Source organism: Pseudophryne corroboree, chromosome 2 (genome assembly GCF_028390025.1).
Source record: "Pseudophryne corroboree isolate aPseCor3 chromosome 2, aPseCor3.hap2, whole genome shotgun sequence".
Taxonomy (NCBI): domain Eukaryota; kingdom Metazoa; phylum Chordata; class Amphibia; order Anura; family Myobatrachidae; genus Pseudophryne; species Pseudophryne corroboree.
Genome location: NC_086445.1, coordinates 989,424,378 through 989,445,624, shown reverse-complemented (window position 1 = coordinate 989,445,624; position 21,247 = coordinate 989,424,378). Strand labels below are relative to the sequence as shown.

The 21,247-nt window shown below is 49.2% G+C and overlaps 1 long non-coding RNA gene across 1 annotated transcript in view; it reads left to right on the top strand.

The window, feature by feature from the left end:
* Window positions 1-12,333, top strand: part of LOC134987484 (uncharacterized) — a 127,692-nt gene extending 115,359 nt beyond the window's left edge. The window contains exon 3 of the long non-coding RNA XR_010193134.1: window positions 12,171-12,333. This is a non-coding gene — a long non-coding RNA (uncharacterized LOC134987484). The remainder of the gene's footprint in view (window positions 1-12,170) is intronic.
* The last annotated feature ends 8,914 nt before the right edge of the window (window positions 12,334-21,247 follow it).

Genomic DNA, 21,247 nt, shown 5'->3' with positions numbered 1-21,247 from the left:
AGGGCACATCTGGCACTGTGGGGCATATCTGGCATATCTGGCATGTCTGGCACATCTGGCACTGTGGGGCATATCTGGCAGCATGAGGGCATATCTGGCACTGTGGGGCATATCTGGCAGCATGAGGGCATATCTGGCAGCATGAGGGCATATCTGGCACTGTGTGGCATATCTGGTACTGTGGGGCATATCTGGCAGCATGAGGGCATATCTGGCACTGTGGGGCATATCTGGCAGCATGAGGGCATATCTGGCAGCATGAGGGCATATCTGGCACTGTGTGGCATATCTGGTACTGTGGGGCATATCTGGCAGCATGAGGGCATATCTGGCACTGTGGGGCATATCTGGCAGCATGAGGGCATATCTGGCAGCATGAGGGCATATCTGGCACTGTGGGGCATATCTGGCAGCATGAGGGCATATCTGGCACTGTGGGACATATCTGGCAGCATGAGGGCATATCTGGCACTGTGGGGCATATCTGGCACTGTGGGGCATATCTGGCAGTATGAGGGCATATCTGGCACTGTAGGGCATATCTGGCAGTATGAGGGCATATCTGGCACTATGAGGGCTGTGTACGGCTAGAGCTGCATTTCCCACCCTAGGCTTATACTCGAGTAAATGAGTTTTCCCAGGTTTTTGTGGTAAAATTAGGTGCCTCGGCTTATATTCGGGTCGACTTATACTCGAGTATATACGGTATATACTATATATATATATATATATATATATATGAAACACACTACAGAGAGCTCAGCACTCACAGGGATGCATGACAAGATGTGATCACAAAACGGTTAATTAAAAAATGAACCAAAATATATAAAAAAATTAACCCTGGAAATGGTGGCCTGTTTTGTTTTAGGACATGTGGTCCTTTTTATAGACATAATGAATAAGATGCAAAATAATTTGCATATATGAAAATGACTTTGCCACTTAGCCTGTGATTGCAGATGATCTAGTGTATGCTCTGTCTGCCTGCTTGGCTGACATATAAGATTCAGTGAATAGTGATTGGGATACGGTTGGTGTAATAAGCAAGAAAATATATATTTCTAAAGAATGATATAGTTTCCTAAATTCTGAAGGTGTATCATATAATGTGCTCATAATATTTAATTTTATGTATTTTTAACTACCCCCTTTATGCTGGACATGCCCACTATCTGGAAAGTCTTGGGGAAAGCGTGCTGCTGCCATGGCCCATGGCTAGACCTTACACCTCTGGTGCTGCCCATGTGGGGCCACTAGTACAAAATTTTCCAGGGCCGCTTTTTGTTCCCAATCCGCCCCTGACTGTATTCCATACATTATCAACTGTATAAAAAGTCCAATGTTTACATTAATATCCATAGTTGTTATTAGGTTCTTAACCGCTCTCCAAGACTTCCGCACCTGATCCAATGTTCCATAGAGCGGGAGACTGTGGATTGCATTTGGAAACCGCCCTCTATAAATCCTGCGTTTGCCGCTGCAAATGGTTGTATAAATATATATATATATATATATATATATAGATATATATATATATATAGGATGCACTTCATCACAATCGCACATTGCAATATTGTATCATATGATTTTATAAGGTTATTAGTCTGACGTCACCTGTCCTATATGTAACCATTTGGTTATTCTATATCACATTTATATACAGTAGTCTAGTGGTTCTAAAAGTCCTGCTACACATTTACAGTCTCTGATATATAAATTGCGCAGGCTCTGGCTGTCAGGGCATGCAGGGACTTGTAGGTCCATCACCGCTGAGAGAACCACAGCTGACCTACAGATGTAGCCATGCTCATCTTATGCTGCAACATGGTTTGCTGCATGGCGTGCAGTGGCGTCACAAGGCGGGTGCAGAGGGTGCGGCCCGCACCCAGGTGTGACACCTAGAAGGGGTGACACCGATCTGTGGCTCCTCCGCAGTGACAGGAGCTAGGTTCTGCAGTGTGAAAGTCTACTACAGCACCCGACTCCTGTCATAGAAGAGGAGCCGACATCGCTGGAAGACTGTTTGCGGGGGTAACCCAGCACAGACCGCTCACCCCCGGAGTGACGATCCCGCAAGGCCACGCCCTTTATTTGCGGGCACGCCACCTTTTTTGCCGCAAGTGCGTGCTGGCATATCAAGGGTGCGCACCGGGTGTCACCACACCCGGTAATGCCTCTGATGGCATGCCAAGCTGTTTTTTTTGCAGCCGGTGATTGATTCATTATTTCCTTTAGAATTTTAATGGAGCGATTGCCGGCGGTGAATAGACACAGCCTGGCATGCCATGCAGCTCGCAATTTTGCAGTATGCAGCATCGCAGTAAGATTAGCATGGCTACATCTGTATAGCTGATCTTGCACTGGTCAGGCAGCCAGGGATTGTCTACTACTATACTTCTATATCTTTAATGAAAAATATACCCATGTTAAGACTGGGTGTATATAATCGCATTCAGTCTGGAGAGCTGTGGTTTGATACATTTTGGATAGGATTTAAAAACAAGCCACTCAGTAGAGCAGTGATTTTCAACCGCTGTGCCGCGGCACACTGGTGTGCCGCCAGCGGTTGTCAAGTGTGCCGCCGCTGCCAGAGATCCCTGCTGCCAGTCCCCGTCTGCTGCCGTCTTCACTATACAATGACCGCGTAAGAGCTGCCTGCGCTGCCCGATAGTGATACTGATTTACAGCATCACTATCGGGTAGCACAGGCAGCTCTTCTGCGGTCACTGTACAGTGAAGACGGCAGCTCTCCTGCGGGCCCGCCCGTGACCCCTACGATGTGGCGTGACTCATAGGTCACGTACACATCACCATCCCGCCTAGGCAGCGACTAGTTTCCCTTCGTGGCCCGTGCTGCTGTGTTCTGCTCCTCAATGCTCCTGCCGCTAAGGGGGAAAACAAAAAAGGTTTGGGCCAGTGCTTTATGATGTGTGTGCAGTGCCATTACTATGTGTGTGGTGGCATTACTATTTGGGTCAGTGTGTGTGTGGTGGCATTACTGTGGGTGTCAGTGTGTTTGGTGGCATTACTATGGGGGTCAGTGTCTCTGGTGGCATTACTGTGGGTGTCAGTGTGTTTGGTGGCATTACTATGGGGGTCAGTGTATTTGGTGGCATTACTATGGGGGTCAGTATATTTGGTGGCATTACTATGGGGGTCAGTGTGTCTGGTGGCATTACTGTGGGGGTCGGTGTGTGTGGTGGTATTATTATGGGGGGCAATGTGTGCAATTACTATGGGGGACAGTGTGATGGCATTACTATGAGGGTCAATGTGTGGAATTACTGTGGCAGACAGTGTGTTCAAGTACTGTGCATTATTTTAATAACTGTTGGGGACAACGTGTGTGTGTTTTTAGCCTTGGGGACAAATATGTTTGTTTAATTTCCCTGTGTGTGTTTTATTTTTCCGTGGGGTAACGATGGTGTGCCTTGGCAATTTTTAAATCTTTTTGGTGTGCCGCGAACTGAAAAAGGTTGAAAATCACTGCAGTAGAGGATACAGAGTGTCTGTTATCTTCAGAACCTGGATTTCTTTCATTACTATATCACTGTGTCGGTATCACATAACCACATTTCCTCATATCTCCGAATTAGAGAAGTGAATAGGAGGATTATACAAATCCCTTTATGATATATGAGAAAGATAATGTAAATCTCCTTATGATATGTGGATTATGTGAAATAGGAATCTCAGGAGATTTGAGAATGTGTTAGTAGAGGAAATATATAAAATCAACTGATAGAAATGTGACCTATATAAAGCAATTGATATTAATATCTAGTTTTATCTACCTAATCATGTATCTTGCCCCCTGTTCTCACTTTTATCCTTCCCCCTAGTCTGCTTCATCTCCTCATCTCTCCCCTGTCTTTCCTCTGCCTCAGTTTCCTTTCCCCTCCTCTCCTGTTACCCCACTTTCATTCACCTCTGATCCACCATAGTCCTACTATCCCACCACTCAGCCCTACTCCCTCCCTACTCTCCCTGTCATCTCCCACATCCCCTTCCACATTACATTGAACTCCTTCCCTGCCCACCTCCAGCAGTTTCCCCTCCCAGCTCAGGCACCCGCACCATCACTACTCTCTCATCATCCCTGCCCTCAAAGTTAATCTCACCTCAACGCTACAGCAACCCTGATAATCTCATTCACATCTCTCCCACAAACTCATACCCCCCCTTCCCCCCCCCCCCCCCCCCGTACCCTGTGCCCTCTGGAATGCCAGATCTGTTTGTAACACACTGATCCCCACTCATGACCTTTTCATCTCCAGCTCCCAGCATCTAGTAGCCTTTATTGAAACCTGGATTACGCCCTCTGACACTACTTCTCCTGCTGCTCTCTCTGCTGGGGGCCCCACTTTCACACACACACTTGCCATGGTGGTGGTGTTGGGGTCCTTTTGTCCTCTAGTTTCTCCTGCCAACTCATGCCCCCTGAACTGTCCCTTACATTTTCTACATTTGAGGTCCATGCTATACGCCTCTTCCAACCAGTCCATCTTCAAGTTGCTGTCATTTACCGCACCCCTTGGCATTGCCTCCAAATTCCTCGACAACTCTGCTTCCTCACGTCATCTCTTCTGACATTTCCTCCATTATCGATTTCAACATCCCTATTGATAGCCACATAAAATCCGGTGCCTCTAAACTCTTTAACCTCACATCTTTGCTTGGTCTCTCCCAGTGGACCTCCTCCACCTCCCACATGAATGGGAACTCACTGGATTTGGTCTTCACTCACCATTATTTCTGATTTCTCCAACTCTCCATTTCCCCTCTCTAACTACCACCTGCTCTCGTTTAATTTATCTCTAGCTCCTAAGGCTATCATCACTAAACAGAACATTGAGGCTATTGACACCACATTCCTATCCTCCCTGTTTGACTCACTTCTCTCTACTATTCTCTCTCTCTCATGCCCTGAGCAAGCCATTTCCCTATACAATGCACCCCTTATGGCGCCCATACACTTGTGCGATATTAGGTGCTATCCTTCCATTTCGACCGCATCTGTGAGAGATTTGAAGGATTGTATGCACGTTTTAGGTACCTTGAGATGCGATGTGCGGGCACGCCACTAGAATGTCGTGTCTCAAGATAGTATGTACTGCACATAATATTTCTTGCATCGCAGTGCAATCGCATGTGATTTTTAAACCACATGCGATATATTGCACTGCGATGTGCGATGGGCACCCGCCGGGAGCGGCCAGAGGCCACTCCCACTCAGCGGTGACGTGCCCATCACGTGATTACCATGTGATCTATCGCATGATCGCATGGTAATCACTTTGGCAGTTCAGGTGTGATTTCACCGCACCTGAACTGCCGGTGCGTTGCGGGGCATCGCACAAGTGTATGGGTACCATTACTTCTGCTCTTAACTCTGTTGCTCCACCAACCACTATTCACCCTCGCAGATTATAACCTCAACCCTGGCACACCAAATGCACCAGATATCTGCAAAAATGCTCATGCACTGCCGAGTGACACTGGCGGAAATCACGCTCTAAGGCAGACTTCCTCCATTTCAAACTTATGTTCTTGTTCTTCAGTGCTGCCCTTTCCCTTTCTAAACAGTCTTACTTCAAGAATTTCATCTCCTCCCAGTCCTCGCCTCTTTGCCACTCTCAACTCACTCTTCTGCCCACCCCCACGTCATCTCTCGTCCTCACTCTCTGCTCTTGACTTTGGGGGTCATTCAGATCTGATTTATATGCACTATTTGTTGGAGAGGAGAGCACTCAGTAATCTGTCTCCGTCCCAGCTTTAGAGTTTGCTCCCCTGCTCTAGTGTTTCCCTCCTAGTGTTAGCTCATGCGGGAGGAGGTGCCTGATGATACTGTCTGGGCGGAACCATGCACTTCTTTTGTGTTTTTCCTGGGAGAGTCTGACTGCATGGACGTGCAGCTTATAGTCTCCTGCATGGTGAGACCTTGTCTGTACTCAGCCGCACCCTGCATAGTTATAACCGCTGTGTCACCCTGTCACCTTGATAACCGCCTTACTGCCTTTCTTTCCTCACACTCACTGCTTGACCCATTCCAGTCTGGCATCCATCCTCTCCACTTATCTGAAACTGCACTCACAAAAGACTGCAAGGACCTCTGTGCTGACAAAACTTAGGGACACTACTATATGCTTATTCTTCCTGACATCTCTGCTGCTTTTGACAGTGCGGACCACCCTCTTCTTCTGCAAATCCTTCATGCCATTTGTCTGCATGATACTGCCCTCTCTTGGCTGTCCTCCTACCTCTCTGACCGTTCCTTCTCTGCTTCCTGCCATGACTCCACCTCCCTCCATTTCCACTAACTGTAGGTGTCCCCCAAGGTTCTGTTCTTGGTCCTCTCCTTTTCTCTCTTATATACAGCCTCTTTAGGTGATCTCAATTCTTTTAACTTCCAATATCATCTCTATGCTGATGATACTCAAATTTACCTTTCCTCCCTGGACCTCTCCCCCGCTCGTATCCCTAACGGTCTATCTCCTTTTGGATTCCCTGATACTTTCTTAACTTAACATGCCTAAGACTGAGCTGATCATCTTCCCACCCTTCCGCACAACCTCACTTCCCACAATTTCTTTATCTATTGATGGCACAACTATCTCCTCTAGCCCCCAAGTGCGCTGTCTTGGAGTAAACCTTGACTCCTCCCTCTCCTTCAAACCACACATTCAGCATCACTCACAAACCTACCATTTTCTCAAAAATATTTCCAGGATCAGACCCTTTCTTGCCCAGGATGCTACAAAGACCCTTATCCACTCACTGGTAATCTCCAGACTGGACTACTGTAATCTCTTCCTGACTGGCAGCCCCTGACAAATTCCTCTCTTCACTCCAATCTATCCTTAATGCTGCAGCCTGGCCCATCTTCTTCACCAAACATACTACATCCACCTCCCCCTCTTACAAGTCCTTCACTGGCTTCCCTTCCCTTTCAGAATCCAATTCAAGCTGCTCATGCTCACTTACAAAGCCCTCACCCACTCCTCTCCCATTTACATCTCTGACCTTATCTCCCTTTATAATCCCACCTATCCTCTTCTCTTTGCTAATGCACGCCACCTCTCCTGCCTACTGATTACCTCCTCCCACTCCTACCTCCAAGATTTTTCACGTGCTGCACCATTTCTCTGGAATTTCCTACTTCTCCCCCTCAGACTCTCCACCTCTCTACAAAACTTCAAATGGACTCTTAAGACCCACTTCTTCACCCAACCCAGCCAAATCTCATCCCAACCCTCTGTTCCACACTCTCTGTCTACCCCTTCAGTGTCACCCCTGTCTGTCTACCCCATCTCTTTAGAAAGTAAGCTCTCATGAGTAGGGCCTTCTCCCCTCATGTGCTTATCCTTTTCTCACTTAAACCATCTTTGTGGGCACCAAATCTCGCAGTTTTCTGCCTCCCTGATACTTATTTCAGTGCATCTGCTGATTTACCTATATATAGGTTTACGGTGGAGCCACACTCATCTGAGGTGGCTCCATCGCAAAAGTTCACTCCCAGCGTGACTAGGCGATCCATCCGCCCAGTCACACCGGGAGTGCACAGAGAGGCTCCCATTCTGAGCATCTCTGTCAGGGCACGCAGAGACGCTCTACATTCAAGTGAATGGGGCGCATCTCTGTCATGGGTGCCCGGCCGGACGGGGACGCTCTTGGCAATAGGCATGCCCGGGCGGGCGGGCCTAGTCACAGACGGAGCCACGACTAGTGTGGCTCCATCTGTATTTACCCTGCACTTGTCCTATATTGTCAACTGTAAGTTACTGTTTTGCTGTTTTGATTATTCGTTTATGTACTCTGTAATTGGGCACTGTGGATTCCTTGTGGCGCCATATAAATAAAGGATGATGATAATAATAATAATAATAATAATAATAATATTTTTCTGGTGGATTTATGGTATGGAAGCAATTTGACTAGGGATACAGATGACTTAATATCTAGGTATGACATTAAAAGAAATTTACTTTTTTAAGATATGGGAATTTAACTTTTATTACACGATAAGTTGACAAAGAAATGAGACAACAACCATAGGTTTCTGAAAGATATTTTAATACACTTTTACTTTTTGCATATTCTTTATTCTTAAATATTTCACCGTCTTTTGTATTGATATCAATGAGATTTTTTAATACATACTGATAAAGTTATAACTTTTAATTAATAATATTGGCCTCAAGTGCTCCAGCAACATTACAGTACTTAGGAGATCTCCTGGCCTCTGCAACGGTGGCTTCTGCGGCTCCATGGGTGGAGCAAGCCATCCAATGTCAGAGATCCGATTCTGCTTTCATTTTTAAGGAATTTTTACCCAAAAACTGACTTGTTGACACTTTACCATCCCAGTGGACCTGGAGGAGGAATATAAAAGTGTGCCGAGTGTAGCTGAGAGCCATGCGAGGGGATGCAGTACACTTAGACATTGTCCATGTTGACCTATGTCGACATTAAAACCCCCCAAGAAAAACTCATGTCGGCATTTTGACATGTCAGCATTTCAAATGTCGGTATTCTGACTATGTCGGCATTTTGAACATGTTGGCATAATGAACGTAGGTATTTTGACCGTGTCGGTATATTGACTGCAGGCCAATGGCTGTCAGGATTATGACCATCGGTACTGTGTCCGTCGGTAAATGATACTGAACCCAGAGCAAATAGGTAATGCTGTAAGGTGTTACTATTTATTACTTAGAAGTGGAAAGGGAAGGGATAGAACGTAAGACCTATATTAGTAATCAGCCCATGTAAACACATTCCACTTAATATTATAATGGTCACCATTAGGAACCTGAATTACACTTCCCAGGCTTAGAGTTAATATCCATTTTATAATAGATATTAAACCTGCAGCCAAAGAAATTACTATTATAAAACCTCCACACTTTAATTGCCCGACAACCACTGAATTCTAATTAGTCATAAAGTGCTACATTCATTTCTTGATGGCTGCAGCGCTGGCAGTGTGATTGCGCTTCCCCCCCCCCCCCACCCCGAGTCTGATACGCGGCCGCCAGCTATTGATCTGCAGCGTGTGGCAGTAATATGTTGCTGTGTCCTGTTTTCTCTCCTGATATCTGGAATGATTACTTCTCTGCTGTTTACTATAACTGTACCAATTATAATCTCTGTTATTATTTTCAGTGGAAGGAATAGTTCTGTGGCAGGCAAAATAAGAACAGCGAGCTAAAATCAATGGCAAAGTTTTGCTAGTCCGTACTTTGGGGTTTTCCATTAGATTTGTTATAAGACCACAGGTGCTGATTTGCTGTGTGCAGATCAAAGTCATTCTCATTTTGCAGGAGATGTGGTTTGAAGCTTGGAGAATGTGATGGTTTCAGAACTTTTTGAAACAGCCTATAAAGTTTTGAGGGAGGGACACCCCCCCCACACCCTCCCCTCACCATACCTGGCTGAGCCGCTGCCTGCCTGCATTTTACTCTACACTGTTGATCACATACACCGTGCCCTATACAGACATTCAGGGACTAGTTCTGAGTTGGGCATAGTTGCGTCTGTTCTGCCTGCGTAAATTGGTGGTTGTCCGTCTGTGACTTTAAGCAAATGCAGCTACAGAGCCCTTCCCTGGTTTACATTCATGCGTCTGAATGTGCAAGGACTAAGACAATGTTAAGGAACTTCAGCACTATTTGTCTGAGCCTGTCCCTAGCATGTAGTACTTGAAGCCCCGCCCCCAGATTAGACGCCTTCTGCTGCCATCTCACTTAACCCCGCCTCCCGATGACATCATCACTACTTTGGGGGAGGGGGCAGAGAGGAGATAGCTGCACAAGCAGATTATCCTGCGCAGGCGCATGCTGCACCCCCCCCCCCCCCCCTACCCCCTCAACCTTCCCCCTGGCCAGATAGGTAAGGATTGCCTACAATATAAGTATATTAATATCTTAACTAACCTTACATTACATAATAACTCATACATTAATAATGAGCTACTGCATAATATTGAGAGACCCACTCATATGTCATAAAGAGTAACCACTAAAGATTAAATACACCCAGCAAATATTACTACCTCCAGACGGGATGTAGTTGCCCATGGAGTGGGAACAGAACCTGTGGCGAGCCACTAGGGGGGGAGGCTGTTGTGCTCGCCCCCCTGCCGTCATTCTAGCAGCCGGGAGCTTGGCATTGATATGCTAACCGCCGGGATCCCGGCCATCAGTAGCCCATATCCAAAACTAATTTTACAAAGACAGTAGTGCCATCTAATATTGTGATGTATAGTTTACATTGTAGACAAAAGGCCTGATTCAGCATGGATTGCAAAAGCCAAATCTTTCTCTAATGGGCAAAACCATGTGCACTGCAGGTGGGACAGATATGACATGTGCAGGTGGGGCAGGTGTAACATGTGCAGAGAGAGTTAGATTTGGGTGGGGTGTGAAGAAACTGAAATTTATATTGCTGTGTAAAAATTAAGCAGCCAGTATTTACCCTGCACAGAAACAATGGCCCTCATTCCGAGTTGTTCGCTCGGTAATTTTCTTCGCATCGCAGCGATTTTCCGCTAATTGCGCATGCGCAATGTTCGCACTGCGACTGCGCCAAGTAAATTTGCTAAGAAGTTTGGTATTTTACTCACGGCATTACGAGGTTGTTTCTTCGTTCTGGAGATCGGAGTGTGATTGACAGGAAGTGGGTGTTTCTGGGCGGAAACTGGCCGTTTTATGGGAGTGTGTGAAAAAACGCTACAGTTTCTGGGAAAAACGCGGGAGTGGCTGGAGAAACGGAGGAGTGTCTGGGCGAACGCTGGGTGGGTTTGTGACGTCAAACCAGGAACGACAAGCACTGAACTGATCGCACTGGAAGAGTAAGTCTCGATCTACTCAGAAACTGCACAGAGCAGTCTTTTCGCAATATTGCGAATCTTTCGTTCGCAATTTTGATAAGCTAAGATTCACTCCCAGTAGGCGGCGGCTTAGCATGTGCAAAGCTGCTAAAAGCAGCTTGCGAGCGAACAACTCGGAATGACCACCAATATAACCAACCCAAATCTAACTCTCTCTGCACATGTTACATTTGTCCCACCTGCAGTGCACATGGTTTTGCCCTTTAGAGAAACATTTTACTTATGCGATCCATGCTGAATCAGCCCCATTGTTTACAAAATATCTTTGTAAATAATATTTGCAGTTTTTCCTTCAGGGATTAACACAAAGAGATACTTGATGTGCCTTCTACATTTACTGTATACTGCAACTTCATGAGTCAAGATAAGCTGCCCGATTAGTGATTAATATACAGTATATTGTAGGGTGGTATCCAATTTCCAGGTGTGAATTACAGCAGCTAATAGTTCCTCCGGGCCTATCCTATTAGCTCCGTAGCATGGCTTTTATTAGGGACATTAATTTTTGTGCCTGCAGAATCCCTTATAATCTAAGTATATATATATATATATATATATACAGTATATATATATATATATATATATATATATATATATATATCCTATATAATAGCCCAGATCTGTGACTTTGTGACTCATTTGCTAACGCTGGGTGGTGTCACAACACTGGGCGGAGTTAGTCAAATGAGTCACAGATCTGGGCAAATCTATAGGAGACTAGGAGCAGAAGCAGATGGTATGGGCATGGCACAGGCAGGGGTGCATACCTCCCAGCTTTCTTCAGGCAGAAGGACGGACACACAGGCGGCAAAAAGGGGGCATGTCCAACGAAAAGGGGCGTGGCTTCACGGGAGGGCCCCCGTTTTCGTCAGTGAGGCGTCATGCCCAGCGCTCTGTGAGCTGCTGCCATGCCCCCAGGGACGGATTATGAGTCCGGGGGGCCCAGGGCACTTGAAACAGGGGGGCCCTATCTCATTGCTGTGCCTGCTGTGGGTTTGGGGGCGTGGCCTAATCACGGGACGCGTGGCCACGCCCCCTTATGCAAATTCCAGAGATTTTTTTTAATGGGATTTTGGCCTCCTCAATCCATGCCCCCCCCCCCCTCCCTCCTGCAGCAGCGTCTCCTGGGAGCTAACCAGTCACTCCCAGTCTCCCCTTACCACAGTGCCCGGCAGCCGCGAGGTCCACGCCGCGTGCATGCTATGACCCCCTCCTCCCTCCAGCCGCAGCGTCTCCTGGGGGCTAACCAGTCACTCCCAGTCTCCCCTTACCACAGTGCCCGGCAGCTGCGCGAGGTCCGCGGTGTGTGACTGAGGAGGTGGGGAGGGATGCGGATGGGCAGAGGAAGCAGGACTCCAGCCTGAGAGAGTCAGCCATGCCAAGTCTCCACCAGCAGCAGATCTCAACAGGTTGGAGTGGAACAGCAGCAGCCAGCAGCAGTGACTCCGGTAATACACATCTGTCTGTCACCACTGTTCTGTCCCTAATACCAATCTCTTCCGTGCCCTGTGTTCTGTCATGTCCCTGTCACCCCTGGCCTTGCCCTGTCACCCGTATCCTGGCCCTTTCACCCTTATGCTGGCCCTGTCACCCTGTCCTGGTCCTGCTGCCCCTACCCTGGCCATGTCACCCCTATCCTGTCCCTGTCACCCCTGTCCTGGTCCTGTCGCCCCTACTCTGGCCCTGTCACCCCTGTCCTGGCCCTGTCACCCCTGTTCTGATCCTGTCACCCCTGTCCTGGTCATGCCGCCCCTACCCTGGCCATGTCACCCCTATCCTGTCCCTATCATTTCTGTCCTGGCCCCGTCACCCCTGTCCTGGCCCCGTCACCCCTGTTCTGACCCTGTCACCCCTGTCCTGACCCTGTCACCCCTGTCCTGACCCTGTCACCCCTGTTCTGACCCTGTCACCTCTGTCCTGGCCCTGTTACTGCATACCCTACAACCACCTTTTTGGCAGGTACAGTACCCACAGCGCCTCCAGACCCCTTTCCAATACACCACACCTCCGTACCTTCCCCTCCCCCACATGCTGTGCCTCCAGACCCCCTACACCACCCGCGGCTCCCACTCCCCCGCCCCTCCACCACCCACAGCACCTCCAGGCCCCCTCCACCATCCACCCCCCATATATGTCTCCCCACACCTGCCCCCCTCCACCCGCAGCATCTGCAGACACCCTCCTCAATCCATGCCCCCCCCCTACCCCCCCCCTACCCCACCCACGGCACCCCCACACCTGCCCCTCCACCACCTGCAGCGCCTCGAGACCCCCTTCCCCATCTGCCGCACCACCTGTACCTGCTCCTCCCCCACCCATGGTGCCTCCAGACCCCCTACCCCACCCCCGGCACCCCCGCCCCTTCCCATCCCACAGCACCTCCGGAACCCTTCACCCATCCGCAACATCCCCGCACCTGCCCCTCTCACACCCGTGGCACCCCTGCCCCTCCCCCACCTGCAGTGCCTCCGGACCCCTCCCCCATCTGCAGCCCCCACTCCTCTGCCCCTCCCCCATCCGCAGCACCTCCCGACCCTTCCCCATCCGGGCCTCCCCCCGCTTCCGCCCCCCCCTCCACCCGCAGCATCTACAGACACCCTCCCCCATCCGCAGTCCCCCCCGCACCCGCTACAGTCAGTACATCATGCGCTGCAGGTGCTGTTCACGCCGTCGCAAGGGGCTGCGCCTCCTTCACCATCGCACGCACTTTCATTGTGCAATATTTAACCACTAACAAAGGAATGCAAGTAATACTCCATATAATACAAATATTGAACCCCAGAAAGGCATGCAAGGGTTAAGGGGGCGTAGCCTCTTGCGACGGTGTGAAGAGCGCCCGTAGGGCGCGATGAAGCACCTAGTATATATATATTTAACTTTTGCATCCAGGGTGTGCAATATACAGTGTGTGTGTGTGTGTGTGTGTGTGTGTGTGTGTGTATATATATATATATATATATATATTTATATAGTATCTTTGTTCCTAAAATACTAAAATAATATTTTTTTGTCTCCATAGTTCATACACAATCCCAAGGAGTATACAGTATTTCTCCAAAAATGTTTCTATGTTCAGACACAACCATTGCAACTTTATAAGTATAAATGCACCCCCAACATAATATCAAGATCCCTCAACACATTGGCAAAGGCATGATTTTGAAAGGGTTTTTTCCAAATACTTGGTTAGGGAACCAATGGGAAAAAAAAATTACAAAAGAAATGGGGTGGATCTATTTCGGGCGCTCTCAGCTGCTGAAAATGTGCAGCTCCAGAGTTTACACCACTCTCTGAATCAATCTGAACATACACACATAATGAGCAAACACACGAATTCAAAGCGCTGAGAAAAATAAAATAAAACCAAAACTTCCCTTATGTATGTGGATTTTCTCACAGAAGGTGATTCTTCATGTATTCCGACCAATCAAATGGTCTTTTTTCCACTCACATGTAGGGTGATACATAAAAAGAAGAAGCAACAATACAATAGTATAGTATGTCTTGACAATTTACAATGCACCCAAGTGCTCTGGGATAATTCCCATGGTATATGCAAAGTTGATTTCGTGATGAACCTCCACTGTCTCCAATGTATATAATATAGATGAGCGTACCCCAACTCACAATGAGTATGCAGTTTTAAGGCATGTAAATGTATCTTTAGATGTTTTCTTAAAATGACAGCATACCCCAACTCACAGCTCAAAAGATGTTCTTAATCACGTAAAGGTTTCTTTCAGTATCCATAAGGCCAGACGATGTGAAAACTTAAATGGTTTTATTCCATAAAAAATGAATATCCAAATGTAAAAAAAAATTCCAAAAAGGAATGTACAATGGCATATCAAAAAAATTACAGGAGCAAAGGTACACGATCTCACCGGATGAGGGAATCCACTGGTAAGTGACCACCGATAGGTCAAGATCCGGAATAAATCCTTCTCAATCGGGGTCCCAAAGGTCCAAATCCCAAATGGAGAGATTGTGTAGCACAAAAGTTTGACGCTCCTCTCTACTGCCTGTATATATTGGAGACGGTGGAGGTTCATCTTGAAATCAACTTTGCATATACCATGGGAATTATCCCAGAGCACCTGGGTGCATTGTAAATTGTCAAGACATACTATACTATTGTATTGTCGCTTCTTCTTTTTATGTATCACCCTATATGTGAGTGGAAAAAAGACCATTTGATTGGTCGGAATACATGAAGAATCACCTTCTGTGAGAAAATCCACATACATAAGGGAAGTTTTGGTTTTATTTTTCTCAGCACTTTGAACCAATGAATAAAAGTCTGCTGTGGAGACAGGGCATCTCGAAATCGATAGCTGCAGGTGTCGGAACGGTTATCATTAATTTCCCTGCACATCGGCGTGATATCTTTTAGATAGCAGTGCCGATATGGACAGGGGTGCAGAGTGCATTAATATATGGGGGGAGCGGTATCAGCGCACATAATGTCCGCTGATACCACTCCCCCCATATCGTCCTTTCATACATTTACCCAATAGTGTGGTAAAGAAAAGATATCCTCTCACCTTCCTGAATTTCCATGCATGCTTTATATGTACTACAGTATTTGTTGTAGAGGATAGCACTCAGTAATCTGTCTCCGTTCCAGCTCTAGAGTCTGCCCCCCTGCTCTAGTGTTTCCCTCCTAGTGTTAGCTCATGCAAGAGGAGGTGCCTGATGATACTGTCCGGGCGGGACCGCGCACTTCTTCCGAGTTCTTCCTGGGAGAGTCTGACTGCACGGACGTGCAGCTTATAGTCTCCTGCGTGGTGAGACCTTGTCTGAACGCAGCCGCACCCTGCATAGTTATAACCGCTGTGTCACCCTGTCACCTTGATGTAAGTTCCTGCTACTGCAGAACCTCTTATGTGTATATCGAACTGTTACCTCCCGTTCTCTGAATAAACCAATAATCTGGTTAAGTGCCATTGTGTGGACTAACATCACTATCCAACACTGCCACACTCTGCCAACACTATTGACATGTATGAAACTATCTTCTAGTACTCCCAGTGGAACATGTCATAAAACCACACCCCCCCCTCCCTCAGTGAAACATGACAAACACACACACCCCCTCCCACCCCAGTGTAGCATGACAAACACCCCCCCCTCCACCCTACTGAAACATGACACACACACACACACACACACACACACACCCTCCCACCCCAGTGAAACATGACACAGACCCCCCGTGAAACACACACGCACCCCTTCCCAATCAGTGAAACACGACACAGACCCCCAGTGAATTATTACACACGCAACACACTCCCGTTTACATCTCTGACACACACACCTTCTCTCTGCCCACCACCAGTTAAGCAGCCTCACCTGGGGGGGGGGGGTTACTAGGAACTCAAAACCCCCCCTGTGTGCGCATATACCAACACACTTACCTGTTCCTGAAAGCTGTGGGAGGTGGACTCTTTTTGCTTTGACACTTGAATTTTAATTATTTGCTTCTTTAAGCCTAAATAACAAATGATTACACTGTTTACTTACAAACTTCCCTATATTGTTTTAACCTGTGGCAATCAGGGTGGCTTGAACAGAAGGAAATCTATACAATAATACTCAGAAGAGTGGAATTACAATAAAATTACTGTAGTTTGCATAAACATGCATTATGAAATTATGGTCTCCACTGGGAATCCAGGTGATCCTTCCTATGCTATTTTAAAACACATATTAAACATTAATCCCTTGACCAGATATCTGCAGTATTATTTCAGTTGACTCATGTGAAATTATAATTAGCCATAATATGCTGTACTCACTATAATGCATCTATATTGCTGGAAAAAATGAATCAGCCTTCTCTCCGAAACTAAAAAAACAACGAGAGAACAGGAAGAACAAAGAAAGTGGTTGCAGAATTGGTTTCTCGTAAGATAAAAGTAGGGAAGATCTTTAGCAATCTGTTGTCTGATTATCACATGTATTGTCTCATATTTTGGAAAAGGACAGTTATTTCTGGGTCATAAACTTAATTTTTTCTTAAATGGAAGGTATCACATTTTTCTTTTTCTTTTTAATTCTTTATTTTTGTATGGTCAAACAAAGTGGTTAAACAACACAAGATAAGCTGAAGGTTGCATAAGCCTGAAGCCATATAAGAGACCAATTTTTTGTGATTGGTTGTTTGTGACTAAGCAGTTGCTAGGCAGATCAGTGTGTTCTTGGGTATTTTCCTATATGATTATAGGGCTGTCCATCAAGGGTTTAGGGGTTGGTCTTGGAATAATACATAAGCCATGGTCATGTGACTCAGCTTCCTCTTGCCATTTTGGAATGGCCCTGGAAGGCTGAGTACTGCTGGCATTATATATTGTCTTATATGTCTTATGTCTTATAGTGTCCTACTGCACTGTTTTTATACGCCCCCATCCCCCTCTACATCAGTGTTTTCTTTCTTTCCCCTGTTGCTTGTGGCTCCTCTCCCCCCCCCTCCCGTCACTGGTCTGCGGCCTCAGGCTTCCGGCGCTCCTGTGCACGGAGCGTGGCCTCTCCTGTCTCCGTCCCGGCGCCTGCTGGCCGCGGCGGGGTCGACCCGATGCGGCCAGCGTTTCTCCCCCTGTTGTTCGGACGGTATCCGGGACGGGTTCCCCCGCCGCCGCTGTTGGTGCCCTGCTCTCCCGCCCTGCGTCTCCGCGCTCTCCTCTCTCACCTCACTGTTCGCAGACCCGGCCGGTGGCTCCGGCGCCCACGGGACCTGGCTGCCCTGGGCTGGCTGCGGGGGGAGACAGGCGGCGGCGCGTGGGGTGGCAGTTGTTTCCCGGCCTTTCCCTGGTGTGTGTCCCTGGGTAAGGGTCTTTTTTTTTTCAACTTCCCTGTGGTGATGGGGGGGTCGGCTGCTGGCATACTCAGGTCACCGCGGGCGGGTGCTTTGAAGGGCGCGCTCTGGGTTGGTGGACAGTGGTCCACGGTTCTCCCCCGGGGCCGGCTTGGTGCCTGCGGGGTCGCGTGTGAAACCCCCCCCCCCCCCTGCTCCCTTGGGGTTGCTTGGTTCCTCGTTCCTCACTCGGTGCATTTTGCTGGTGCCCCCCTGCTGGCCAGGCTGTGGTATTCCGGATAATGTCCACACAGTCTACCCTGCCAGCCTCTTGTCCTTTGCCTGGCCCTCCTACCCTGCTTTTCGCCTGTCAGGCATGCCAGGGGGAAGTTTCCACAGGGTTTCTCTGTAATGCACCCCCCTTCCCGATTGGACAGTCATTTCCGGAGTCCTCCGGGACGCGGCAAACGGGTCTGTCTTTGCCCACCCCCCGCAATTTTCGACTTGTCTGCAGTACCGCGTTATATTCCAATTTGCCTTGGGTCTCCGCCGCCCCCCCCCCCCGGCTTTTTCGGGTTCGTATCCCGGGATCTCCCCCCCTGCCACGGCCTCCCTCCCATCGGGGTGTTTTTCCCCCCGCCCCTCCCCACTTCCCCCCCCCCTCCCCAGGTGTAGTGTTTGCCTTGCCCCCTTCCCGCTGTGCTTCCTGTTTCGGTTGTTGGTGCACGGGCGCTTCCTGCGCTTGTTGTCCCCTCTGTTTCGTCCGCACAGGTATCTGCGAGTCCGGAGGAATCAGTGGCTTCATCGGAGGAACCGGAAGCCGAGGAGGGATGCTGCAACAGCGGACGGCACTCCGCCAGGGTCGGTGGCGGTGGGGGCGGTTTGATCGTGTTCCAAGCCCGCCAGGCACCAGTGAGCATGCTGGTTTTTTCTCCTTATTTTTACAGTATTTCTTCTGCTCTTCTAGCGGTGTTCCTCTGTTTCTCCTAGGCGCCTGCGTCAGTTGGCTAGGCTCTTTGCGCGGCATAAGGCGAAGGATTCCTGAACGTCGGTTCGCCGGCGGCTGCTGTTCACTCCGCACCCTGCGGGTCGCTGAGAGGTCAGGCTTTGGGGAGAATGCTTTCCGTCATTTCCGTTCATGGCCTGCCGAATGTCCCCATGTGGTGCTCTGTGTGGTTTTGGAGCATGGGATGCAATTTCACTCCATGGGTTACGCGTGTAGTTATGGCGACGCGCAGTCCGTTGTATCGTGGTGGTAACGCCATTTTCCCTAGGGGTCACGCAGCAGGTCGGACCGCCCGGTGGGGTCCCGAGTAGGGGGCTCCTCGCCGGTGGCGTTTCTTTTTAACGTTCCTTCGTTACTGTGGGTGATGGCGTGGGCTAGTGCACCAGAGGCACCCACCGCCGTTCTCGTCGCTCATGTGTGGGGCCAATCACCCGTCCTAGGACTGCACCCCGGCCGCGAACGGGTTGCCCTCCGTTGGATGCAGTAGTACGGCCCATTCCTTGTTTCGGGTTTCCGATGTCGGCGGTTCTTTGTCCGTACCCTGATGGGTCGGTCACGCAATCCCCATAGTTAGTTTCCGTCATGGTTTCCGTCTGCCCATTTGTATACCGTGCCCGCTGTGACACGCCGGTGTTTCCAGCCGGCCCGTGTTTTCTCGCATTAGGCCCAGCGGAAGGTGGACGCAGAGATCGGCTTGGGGCGCATGTCTGGGCCCTATGCCTTTTTCTCCTCTTCCCGATGCGTGCATCTCCCCCGTATGGTTTAGGCCCAAGCCCACTTAGGGTGCGTTACACCTTATCCAACATTTGTCTCATCCTCATGGGGGTTTCTGTTACTGGCTACATTCCCCAGGCCTTGGGGAGAGGGGGTTCGGTCTTTTATGAGACTCTGCGTTTGGTTCGCGAATGGGGGCCGGGTTCCCGGTTAGCTAATTTAGACGTGTGGTCATATTTCGTCCCTTCACCTGCGCCCATATCTCCTGCGGGGGTCTCGGATTAGGTGCTGAGTTTTTAGGTGATAGGTGCCTGCCCCTGGGTTTTTCTGTCTCATGTGCCTGTTTTGAGACTTTTGGCGCTTTCTTGTGTTTGACATACTTTTCGCCCTGGCGATTTTCTCTTCATGGGTCCGGTGGACATTTCGGTTTGCAGCTGTATGTTCGTCAGTTTCCGTATCTTTGTTCAGGGTACTGGGTGGTAACGTTGCCCCGGTACGCTGCGAGGCCTTCCAGTTGACTGAGTTATCATAGCGGGGGATTGCCCTGGGCACGGTAACGGGTGCTGTCGCCTCCCCGCTGCCATGGTACCTAAACTGGTGAATTTGAGTAACGTCTGATTGGGGAAGCGCGAGGTTCGGCTTTTGCTGGTGACAGTCGTGGCTTGGCTCCTCCCCTTTTGCGGGCGGGCTTATTCCCATGGGGGGATTTCGCAGGTATTTGTACAGTGCGCCGTGGGTACTGCCTGAGGTTCCTCCCGCTGTTTGGGATGGTTTCCTCTCATGTTAGGCTGGGTATTTGGGGCCTGCAGGTTCGGTAAAGGACATTTGTTCTGTTGCGTCAGCCTGGGAGCGGTTCACACTATTGACAGTCGGCTTTCTTCTTCCCCCCGGGCTTTGCGATGGTTGCGCTTCTGCTTGTCTGCTTGCGGCGCAGTATTGCTTTCGGGGCCCCTCGCGCCCCTGGAATCACGACGGGATGGCGAATGCTTGTCTCGTTTTCAGTTTGATTTCCGTGAGCTGCTTCCGGGGGTGGCGTCAGAAGGTTTTCCCATGCCCGCCTTCGGTTTGGCGGATTGTCCAGTCGGGTTGGCTGCTCTGGCTCGGCATGCATTTTGCTCCTTTCCTTGCGGATTGGGGAGGCTGCCATACGGCAGCCACAGGGTCCTCCACTGCAGCTATTCAGGAGCGGGGCCGTTGGAGATATACGTCTTAGGGCCTTTTCCTTGCGGATGGGTGTGGCTACCATGCGGCGGCCGCAGGGTCCTCCACGGCGGCTGTTCAGGAGCGGGGCCGTTGGGGGTATGCATCTTATAGGTCCTATTCCTTGCGGATTGGGTTGGCTACCATGCGGCAGCCACAGGGTCTTCCTCGGCAGCTGTTCCGGTGCTAGGCCGTTGGAGGTACACTTCTTAGGTCCTGTTCCTTGCGGATTGGGTAGGCTGCCATGCGGCAGCCTCAGGGTCCTCCACGGCAGCTGTTCAGAAGCTGGGCGTTGGAGGTATACTTCTTAGATCCTATTCCTTGCGGATGGGGGTGGCTACCATGCGGCGGCCACAGGGTCCTCCACGGCAGCTATTCAGGAGGTGGTCCGTTGGAGGTATACTTCTTAGGTCCTATTCCTTGCAGATGGGGGTGGCTACCGTGCGGCAGCCACAGGGTCCTCCACGGCAGCTATTCAGGAGGTGGTCCGCTGGAGGTATATTTGTTTTTTTTTTTAGGTCCATTCCTTGTGGATGGGGGTGGCTGACGTGCGGCAGACATAGGATACCCCTCGGCAGCTATTCAAGGGGTGGTTCGTTGGAGGTCTACTTCTTAGGTCCTATTCCATACGGATAGG